The sequence below is a fragment of the Salvia miltiorrhiza genome, chromosome 6 (assembly GCF_028751815.1).
Source record: "Salvia miltiorrhiza cultivar Shanhuang (shh) chromosome 6, IMPLAD_Smil_shh, whole genome shotgun sequence".
Classification (NCBI taxonomy): Eukaryota; Viridiplantae; Streptophyta; class Magnoliopsida; order Lamiales; family Lamiaceae; genus Salvia; species Salvia miltiorrhiza.
Window position 1 is genome coordinate 41,053,084 of NC_080392.1, and position 11,725 is coordinate 41,064,808.

Genomic DNA, 11,725 nt, shown 5'->3' on the forward strand with positions numbered 1-11,725 from the left:
GGTTTGTCAAGCTTCTACAATCGTCTGATCTCTCGAAGAAGGGTCAGAAGGTCGAAAGCAAGCTGAGGACTTATGAGGAAGAGGAGAACTCATTCCCGAGGATGAAAGGTTCGGCAGATTGGCCTTAATGGCAACTACTGTCCTTGATCGACTAGCCTAGCCTTGCTTCACTCCCACTCCTTGAAACGTGGTAGCTCTTTTATTTCACTCATAGACCAAGGCTCTTCCAGAAGAAAGGTTCAACGATCTATGTGGAAGGATCGGCCTCATCAACCCAGAAGAGTGATGCTGTGTTTGAAGATTTTCTCAAACAGTCATGCTGACTGGTGGTCATCAACTGTTGTTCTACGACCGCTGACGTGGAAAGCAACGAAGTCAAGCGCTCATCTGAAGAAAGAGTCATCCTGAAGAATTAAACAGGATCAAGTGGTATCGACTGACTACAATGATCAGTCGATCAGTAAGTATTTTAAAAGCTTACTATTTAAAATCAGTTACTTCAGTTAAGAGCTTTGTGCTTTAAGTTGAAAATCTTTCTCTAACTGATCGGTTTCTTTCAAAACCTTTAACTGATTGTTGGAAAATGGAATATCCGAAGAAGGACAAACTTTTTAAAAGGTGAAAATCTATTTTGATTTGAAATTGTCCTAATCTTCTCTAAAAAATTTTCCAATCTTGTGCCTCTGAAATCAAATTTCTTGAGAATCTCATTGACATGACAGAATGCAATGACAACTCTCACCTTTTGAAACTTCAGTCCCATGCAGTGACGGCGGACGTGAATTTTTCTTTCAAAAACATTTTAGGCACAGTTTTCAAAAAACTTTTCATCTTCTTACTTGGTAAAATTGTCTATTTATACCATGTTGTCTTCACATATTTTCTGCATCAACTAACAACTCTCCACAGCCTTCACTGTGAGAAAAATTTTCAATCTTTCCAAAGTTGCAGAGAAAATTTGTTCCGACAAACGGAGAAATCAATTACTGCAAAGTCATGGAGTGGCAAAATGACGCTCACATACTTGGTCTTCACCGGACCCTTCCACTGGATCTCAACGTCTCTCCGACGTCAAAGTTTGCTCTACCCTCACTTGTATCCAGCGAAGCGAGTGTCTTCCATCCTCATGCCTGGCGCCAAGAAGCCTCACAGCTTCTGGAGGAGACTACCCTTATCTCAGATATTGCGCTCCTCCCTGGCTTGCAACACACGACGAGACTCTCTCGTCGTTGGCCGGCATCTTCAGCCGCACAAGGTCTATTCTTCAAAGCCCTGGTGCTGGCGAATCGACGGTGTTAGTCTTCTCAGCTGCCACCGATTTGATTCTTCTTTCTCACGCTCTTTTTCATTTCTCTCCTTCTTTCTCTTTCACCAGCTCTTCCCTCACCTCTGAAGGTAGCCCTCTCCCTTTCTAAGGCAGCCTTCTTTCTCTCTCTTCCGTCTTCTCCATTTTCTCGTCCTCTTCCACTTCTCCGTATCCCTCCTCACCTCACCCTATTCCTGACGTCCTCATCTTCTGCATCTCTGGACCCATCCTCATCTCAAATCTTCTCAAGAGCTTCTGAGACCAGGAGTTGGGTACCATTCGATCATAGCCTCCATCATCAGCTCTCTTTTTTATGTTGCCAAAAAGGGGAAAAGTAGGAAGACAGAGGAAAACCTTCTCTAAGGTTTTCCACTGCATCTTCTTACTTAACCGAAGATGGACAGCAAAAGGATCACCAGAAGTTGTAAGGATGACGTTCCAGTAGAGACCTCGTTTCAACGGAAAACAAGTGAGAGTGGAACAAGCTTAGGAACACGAAGACAGAAGATGAAGATAAAGAAGTTCAAGGCGCAGGAAAGCAGACTGCTGGAGTCCATGGGTTTCCCATGTTGTTTTTGTTTTTCTTTTTACCCCAATGTAGGTCTTGCTCTGTACCTCGACTGATGGCTTATCAGTCTTTTCTTTTAATGAAAAGAACTTCTTTTTGATCTCAACCTGAAGACAATGACTCTTTGTCCAGGCTCTGATTAATGTTTTCATGTCTTCTCCTTGTTCTGTTTTAGAACTGTTTTCGTTCTTGACTCTAAGTACAAGTTTTTAGGTTCTATCGTTAAGGGGGAATAGTATTCACCCCAGTTTTAGAACTTGTGCTCTGAGTTCAGTCTTTTTGCTGTCTAGAACTGCTGTATGGTTTTGGCATCATCAAAAAGGGGAAAATTGTTGGGAACCTTGTGGAATATCCTAATCATTGTTTTGATGATACCAAAATCCATAGGTCTTAATTGTAATAGACTAGAACGTTTTTGAACTCAAGTGTTAGAGTTCGTTTCTAGTTTAGCTTGCAGTTCTGAAGACTAAAGACTGAAGATTGAAGGACGAAGGAGTGAAGACTGAAGACTGAAGATACCAACTGAAGTATCAGTTGAAGAATCAGTTTAGAACTGATTACTTAATGCGTGCCACGTGGATTCAGCGGACTGATACTAAAGTCAAGTATCAGTTAAACATCCTTCCTCGGACTGATCTTCCAACGTTCAAAGGAAGCCACGTACTACAAAAGTACAGCAGCATTAAATGCAGAGATCTCAGGATATCTTTTATCTCTGTAGAGGTCATTCCTATTTGATGGCTACTTTATCAGAGACGTCGCATCTCCTGATCTCAACATAGTCGTTTCCACCAAATAAGGAACCTCGGAGATTGAAGCCTCAGCCCAGATTCAAAATGCTCTCCAACGGAAGAAATCTTGAAGACGTTCTCCGCCAACGGATCTATTCTTGACTCTTCCTATAAATAGCGTTCGAGGATCACTTCAATCTTCACCGATTCAACGACATAAGCTGAAGCTCTGCCAAAATCGCTACTCAGCCTAAAGCTCAATCTCCCCACATCTTGAATCGAAGAAGAGAATTCCAAAGCCAAAATCAGTCACTGCTGATTACATACATTCTCTTAGACCTTAGGCAAACACCTGTTTACCCAGAAGCCAAGGTCAAACTTGCTCCAAAGAACTTGTTCTTTGAAGTATAGTTGGCATTTGTTCAAACCTCATTTCCCTTCAAGAATTGAGTGTTTGAGTGATTCGGAGCCTGACTCTGAGAAGTCTTAGCGCGTGTTGTGCTAAGCAAGAGAAGTCTTGGTGCGTGTTGTGCCAAGCAGAGAAGTTTTGACACGTGTTGTGTTAAGCAGAGAAGTCTTAGTGCGTGTTGTACTAAGCAGAGAAGTCTTAGCACGGGGTGTGTTAAGCAAGAAGTCTTAGCACATGGTGTGTTAAGCAGAGAAATCCGACACGAGTGAAGTGTGGGTGCTGAAGAAGGGTTTTCTTCAGTTGTTGGTTTGCAGTGCACCTGTTAAGCACTTGCGGAGTGAATTGTTGGTCTGATCAACCGACCGTGGATGTAGGAAAGTGTTTTCCGAACCACGTAAAAGACTTTGTGTTATTTATAGCTTTCAGTTTTACTTTCTTATCTGTGTTGTTTCAATTGATAAACTGAATATTGTATTAATGCAAAGTGAAGCTTAAAACTAACAACTTGCTCAACCGAGGCTATTGCGAATCTAAGTTTAATTTTCGCTGCGTATGATATCAGTCTAACTGATCTATCCTCTGATAGTCAGCTAGAGTGTTATCATCTCTGTTTTAGCAAACTCGACTAAAGCCTATACGTGCATCAGTTAAGTTCCAGCAACTTAACTGATAACTCCTTACTGAAGAGCTTTCAGTATCAGTCGTCAACCCTGTTTGGTCAAAACTGATTTCAGTCAACAGGAGTCTTAGGGGCCGTTTGATTTGGAGTTTAGGATTGATTATGATTAAAATTATCTTGAGAAATTAGTGTGGATTAGTGTGGATTTATACTATTTCATGGGTGTTTGATATCATGGTTACTTAATCCTATATTGTGTTTGATATCCATAGGATTATGTTGGATTATATTATCTAATACCAAAACTATCCTCATATAATTTTAAAAATATCATGTGTGTCCTCCATCAAAGCCCATTTAATATATTCCTCTTGGGCATTTTCATCGATATACGTGAAAAAGGGTAGCAGAATTTTTATCCAATTTCGCAGTACTAAAGTTATCCGATTGGGGGGGGTCGGTTTAGTAGTATGGGTTATTCCCACAAAATAGTATGTAGAAGTGGGATTAAGTAGGAGTTGACCACATTAATATAACATGATATCAAACATCACACTAATCTGTATTAATTTAATTTATCCTACCTATGAACCCATATCAAACAGCCCCTTAGTTTGCGTGCAAAGTTTCGTTTCGATCTCCATCTTTGAGATCCCTCACTTTGAGGAAATAAAAATAGCCCATAGGTGTATTCCCCCCCCCCCCCATACACCTATTCAAGACCCTCCGGACCTAACAGACTGAAGTAAAGAGTATCAGACACGTCACATTAAATGCTCAAGTACAAGTGTATTAAATGCCGAGGATTTGAAGATCGTCCTTGCAAGTACTAGAATTCTTCTTTTCGTGTAAAAATGTAGAAGCACAATACTCCAAGGACAAGAAGACTCAAATATTTGCTATACGAAGTATATGAAGATTGCCACCTCAGCCCAAGAAGTGACATTGTCTCACAACGGCAGAAATCTCGAAAACCTTCTCTCCAACGAAACTATTCGGAACTTCGCCTATAAAAGGAGCTTAAGGAACGCCTGCAATCTTAACCGATTCAAGACTTACGCTGAAGCTCTGTCAAAATCACAAGCCAGCCCTATCTTAAACATAACCTTGTGTTGGGAACTTAATGAAATATCATAATCCTAGTTTTGATGATACCAAAATCAATAGGTTTCACTTGTAATAGACTAGAACTGTTCGAACTCAAGTGTTAGAGTTCTTTTTCTAGTTTAGTTATTGTTCTGAAGACTGAAGACTGAAGAACGAAGGACTGAAGACTGAAGATGTCGACTGATGTAACGATTAAGGCAAAGTCAAATATTGATATTTGACTTATCATTCGAAGGATCAGTTTCGATTGATTACTTAATGCGCGCCACGTGGATTCAGCGGACTGATACTAAAGTCGAGTATCAGTTAAACATTCTTCCTCGGACTGAATCTCTTATGTTCAAAGGAAGCCACGCACTTCAGAAGTACAGCCGCATTAAATGCAGAGATCTCAGGATCGTCCTTTCTCTGCAGAGGTCATTCCCTTTTGGTGATTACCTTTTCAGAGATGTCCCATCTCCTACTCTTCAAAGTAGCCGTTCTCACTAAACAAGGAACCTCAAAGATTGAAGCCTCAGCCCAAGTTCAAATTACTCTATAACAGAAAAAATCTTGAAGACCATCTCCGCCAACGGATCTATTCAAGACGTCTCCTATAAATTGTGCTTGAGGATCACTTTAATCTTCACCGATTCAACAACATAAGCTGAAACGCTGCCGAATTCGTTACTCAGCAAAATCAAGCCGCCCCAAAGTTTGAATCGAAGAAGAGAATCACAAAGCCAAAAATCAGTCACTGTTGTGTTTTGGCAGGATTATTATTGTAGTTTTACAGCTTCGTTACATACCTTTTTATATTGGGCAAGAGAAAAATAAAATTTTGATTAAATTTTCTATTACACATATATATATTTTAATGACTCCTTGGTTAAGTATTATTACTTTTAATAGTAATATTTATTATATTACTAGATAAAAAAAATCTTTTTCTATTATTTGTTTATAGCCTATACTTAAATTAATATTAGAGAAATGAAAGGAAATGAATATTTTTTTTGGTAGCTTCTCATATTCGCAAGGGATGGGGGCGTTACAATTGATTACATACATTCTCTTAGAACTTAGGCAAATATTGTATATCCAAAGCCTAGGTAAAACTGACTGCAAAGAACTTGTTCTTTGTGGTTTAGTTGGCAAGTTTTCAAACCTCTTTTCTACGAACCGAATTGAGAGTCTGTGTCGAAAAGGAGTTCAGACCAGTGTTCTGTCTCCGTGAGATCTTAGTGCCCAGTGTGCGTTAGGAGTGAGAAATCCAACCCAGTGTGTTGGTACTGAAGATAGGCTCTTCAGTCGTCTCGGTTTGTTGTGCACCCGCAAGCACACGTTCAGGTTTGCTGTGCACCCGTAAGCACATGCCCAGTGAAATTGTTGGTTTGATCAACCGACCGTGAATGTAGGAAGTATTTTCCGAACCACGTAAAAATCTCTGTGTTATTTACAGCTTTCAGTATTTACCTTCTTACTTGTGTTTCTGCTTTCCTAAACTGAAAACTGATTAATTGCAAAGAGAAACTTAACTGTTGACAACGTTATTAAAGTCACAGGCTATTTCGAAACAAAAAATTTTCGTTGCGTGTGTTATTAGTCTAACTGATCTATCTTCTGATAGTCAGTAAGATTAATAACATCTCTTTGTTTATCAAACTCGACTGAAGCCTTACGTATATCAGTTAAAGTCTTTGACTTCCAGCTCTGTCGTATCTTTCCAGATCGTACTTTCAGCTCTGCCATGACCGCCAGAGTTAGCAAATCTTCGCCAGAGTTGACAATACTTGCAGAGCACGTTTCAGATGGACTTTTCTTCCCTGTTACGATTTTATTTCCTTAAGGCCAGCTTTGCAAGGCCGATTTTGATGGTAATTAGGATTGGAATGAAGTCTATATAAATAGGGTCTAATATTCATTGTAATAATTAACTCATTTGCCCTAATCTTTCGTTCCACCTTGGAGAATCATTGTTCCGCAAGGCAACCAAGACTTAGGCGTTTTTCAAGCTTTCTTTGTTTCTTCAAGTTTTCAAATTTATTGTTCTAGTTAGCTTTCAATTTAGTTTTGTTTTTAGTTTCCTCTTGGATTGTAATTGAGTGACAGCGATTGCACATTCAAGAAGTTTATGGTATTTCGTATTTAATTCAATTTATGTTATTTCGTCATGTTTATGCTTTGCTTTTACGTTTATGCTTTGATTTTAATTATGCAATTTCAATTCTGTACTTTCGATCATGCCTAGTTTAGAAGCTTTAATTTACAAGTCTTTAAATTCTTAAGTTGCATTTACTTTAAGCGTTTAATTCTTGTCTAGGGTTAATAGTTTCTTGCCTAGTTAAATTTACAAGTTTAAATTCAAGTTAAGTTTAAATTCACGTTTAAGTTTACTTTACAAGTTTTTAAATCAAACCTTTACTGCTTTCTTGCGCGATATAATTAAAATCCCTTTAAGATCTTCCTTGATAGACGACTTGGGTTAGCTTACACGTTACAATAGATCTCGTTCTATTGCGAGTCAATCTAGCGTAGTGTTTAGGTTGAGTCAAATTTTGGCGTAGTATTTTTGTTTTTCTTGTTCTTTGCTTTCCATTTTTTTTTCTTGTTTTTGGTTGCTTGTTCGGTTGCTTTGATTCTGGGTGTTAATGTTTTTGTTTTCAGCGCTGCAATTCCACTCTTACATTGCTGGCAGCGCTGCAATTCCACTCTTACATTGCCACCAGCGCTGAAAAATGCCAGCGCTGCATTTCTACTTTGACGTTGCCGCCAGCGCTGAAGAATGCCAGCGCTGCAAAGTCTAGATCCAGACCTGCATTTCTACTCTGCCAAGGGCCAGCGTTGAAATTTCTACTCTGCCGCAAACCCTACTTTTTGTCGCCGCTCACAGCACTTCAGTTTTTCATCACCAATTATCAGGGAAGTCTTCTAACTCTTTTTATTTTGTGCCCTGAGGAACATGACATTCTTTAAGTGTGGGGGGCGTCTTGTTTTGTTGCTTATGCTTTCGATTGGGCAATTGGTTCCTTTATTCTTAGCTTGCTCTTGGATACTTGCGATTTTTTTATGAATTTGTGAAAGAGAAGATAGTTTTCGATGTGAATTTTGAGTTTGTGATTAAATGGTGGTTATTCTTGTTTTACTCTTGATATGTGTTTCTTGATTGTGCAAAGAATTATGAGTTTTGTTGCAACACTGTGGTAAGTAATTAAAACGTGATTTGTCCGGTAGATGCTAGAAGGAGTGTTGTCATTGTGATTGCCTACGATCGTATCCTTATCTGTGAAATGTGAAAAATGTTGGACGAATTGCCAGCTCTGAAAAGGCCAGCTCTGAAACATCTGGCGAGCTCTGAAAATGACAACGCTGAGTCTCTGCTCCTCTAGTTTAACTACGAGCATGGGAAACCACGTGAAAAGACTTTGGATTACATCCAAATGGTTTTATTTCATGAATTATGGCTCAACTGTCGAAATCTAAGTGATTAAAGAACACAAAGTGTGAAAAATGGAGATATTGATTATAAAGGCGATCACATTAGGGAATTCACTTCTAGCGGAGAATTGGGTCTGATCGAATTACTTGTATTATTGTTTTGTTGCTTCTTAAACTTTAAGTTACTTGCATGATCGAGAGATGTGAATTGATTGGAAAATTTTGAATTGACTTGTTGAATGTTTGGATGGAAATAAGCATCATTGAAACGCTCTCTTCCTAGGATTCATACTGATTTTGCCTGAGGACAAGCAAAAGGCTAAGTGTGAGGGGGTTGATTTATGCTTAATTGTTCATATTTTGGGGGTTTGCATGTGCTTATTTTAAGTTAAATATCCTGGAAATTGGTGCGTTTATGGGTTTGTTTTATGCTTTGCAGGAGATTTAGATTTTATAGATGAAAGAGTGCTATTTTGGAGATTTTGGGTTAGAATGGAGTACTTAGGCGCAAACTGGTGCCCAGAGCTGAAAAGCCCGCGCCAGAGCAAAGCGCGCAGATAGGTCTACGCCAGAGCAGAGCGAAAATGCCAGAGCCAGAGCTGACTTCCATAGTCATAGCTGACCATCTCCAAATCTGAACTTCAGCAGAACAAACTTGTCAGAGCAGAGCTAAGACTCGACAGAGCTAAAGTTCCAGATCTGAACATTCCAGAGCCGAGCTTTTCCAGAGCATACAATTTCCAGAGCGTACAATGTCCAGAGTCAACATATGTCTCCAAAGTCAACTTTTCCAAAGCAGACTTTACTCGCCAGAGCTGAACTTTACAGAGCTGACTTCCAGCTCTGCCGTATCTTTCCAGACCGTACATTCAGCTCTGCCATGACCGCCAGAGTTAGCAAATCTTCGCCAAAGTTGACAATACTTGCAGAGCACGTTCCAGATGGACTTTCCTTCCCTGTTACGATTCTATTTCCTTAAGGCCAGCTTTGCAAGGCCGATTTTGATAGTAATTAAGGTTAGAATGAAGCCTATAAATAGGGTCTAATATTCATTGTAATAATTAACTCATTTGCCCTAATCTTTCGTTCCACCTTGGAGAATCATTGTTCCGCAAGGCAACCAAGACTTAGGCGTTTTTCAAGCTTTCTTAGTTTCTTCAAGTTTTCTAATTTATTGTTCTAGTTAGCTTTCAATTTAGTTTTGTTTTTAGTTTCCTCTTGGATTGTAATTGAGTGACAGCGATTGCACGTTCAAGAAGCTTATGGTATTTCGTATTTAATTCAATTTCTGTTGTTTCGTCATGTTTATGCTTTGCTTTTACATTTATGCTTTGATTTTAATTATGCAATTTCAATTCTGCACTTTCGTTTCATGTCTAGTTTAGAAGCTTTAATTTACAAGTATTTAAATTCTTAAGTTGCATTTACTTTAAGCGTTTAATTCTTGTCTAGGGTTAATAATTTCTTGCCTAGTTAAATTTACAAGTTTAAATTCAAGTTAAGTTTAAATTCACGTTTAAGTTTACTTTACAAGTTTTTAAATCAAACCTTTACTGCTTTCTTGCATGATATAATTAAAAGCCCTTTAAGATCTTCCTTGAGAGACGACTTGGGTTAGCTTACACGTTACAATAGATCTCGTCCTATTGTGAGTCAATCTAGCGTAATGTTTAGGTTGAGTCATTTGACAAAACTCTTTTTAGTAAAAATGTTAAGTCAATTTGTATTTAAAGTTTCATTTTCAAAAATAGCCTATAGGTGTATTTCCCCCCCCCATACACCTATTCGAGACCCTCCGAACCTAACACCTTGAATAGAAGAAGAGAGTACCCAAGTGTTGTAATATCAGTCTAGCTGATTACCTAAACTCTCTTAGAAATCTAGGCAACCCTTGTTTTATCTTAAGCCTAGAATAGATTACTTGAGAGCCTGTTCTTTGTAATCTTAGTTGGAAGAGTTCAAAGCTAGCAAAGGCACTTGTGTGTCTTAGCGTGCTAAGAGCGAGTGAGAAATCCAACCCAGTGTGTTGTTGCTGAAAATTTGATTTTCAGTTCACAGTTTGTTGTGTACCAATAAGCATTAGCCCAGAGTGTTTGTTAGACTAATCATTTGGTCGTGGATTAGAAACTTGGTTTCCGAACCACATAAAAATCCTTGTGTTCTTTATCTGCTTTCAGTTGCTTGTTATCTGTGTTCAAACTGTTTTACAACTGAACTTGCTTAATTGAAAACTTTAACTAAGGATTTTATAAGTGACAAACTTTTCTAAGGCTATTGGTGCTTAGTTTAAAATTCCGCTGCTGAGTTATTAGTCTAACTGACCAATTAACAGATAGTCAATAAGATCAATAACTCTACTCTGTTTTACAAACTTTAGACTGAAGCCTTACGTGGATATCAGTTAAGCTCTGTGCTCGACTGATATCAATTTACTGAAGTCACTTCAGTATCAGTCTACAACCATATTTCAACTAAAGTTTAATTTGTTTGTTTTCGATCGCCGCAAAAATAGCCTACAGGTGTATTCCCCTCATATACATGTTCAGTCAACCATCCGGAACACAACACGATCAAATATTAAATTAATAAAGTCATGTTATAATTCGATGTGAGAATGAAGATCTAAGATAAATAAGAATAAAGAATGGAGTAAGGTGGTAGAATATTTTATTCTTTTAGTCTATTTTTTTAAAAAAAAACTTTATTACTATCTCTATCCCCGATAAATGTGTTGTAGATGGGACAATACAAATTTTAAGAAAATATTGAGAGATGTGTTTAAAGTGAAGAAAGTGGCACACCAAGTTGACTTGTTAGGTAGTAATTAATAGTAAATGATTTGTAAGATGAGTTTTTTTTTTTTTTCTTAAATAGTGTGTGAACGAGGGTAAAAATGTAAGGATAAAAATATGAGGGTATACGTTTTAAAATGAAAAGACCATACTTATTGTGGACGAATGATAATGATTAAAAGACCACACTTATCGTGAACGGATGGTGCAATTATTTCAAAATCAATATTTAATTGACAATATTAAATTGAAAAAAAAAACTTATTTATTTCAAATACATCTAAGTATCTTTTATTTATATTTTTAACTGGTGAAGATAAATAAAATACCAATGTTATGAATCGTCTTCTATTAGGTAAACATCACCTTTTGGCCCATTGTTTGGGCGTTTTCTAAAAAATGTCACAACCTAAGAGTAATTACAATACAATATCCATCGATCTATTTTTTCTTTTTTGTGGCCTCCAAAAATAATCCAACGACCAATAATTAACGTGTTCCGGCCAATTGTCATGTTGTCAATACACGTGGAACAAGAAAAAGAAAATACACATAAATAGAAATGCATCTTTCAAACTTGAAGTTTCTTTCTTAAATCAATAAAAAACAATCGAAATAGTTCCACTTGAGAGGCTCCCATGGCTATATCCACATAGCAACAAAGCTCACTCCAAATTAACAACAGTGTTAGTCATGTAAGGCTTGCCCTTCCTTTCCAAATGCACACAGTGCATCGCCATATACGCCACCAATTCTACCGCCTCCAGCTCACTCAC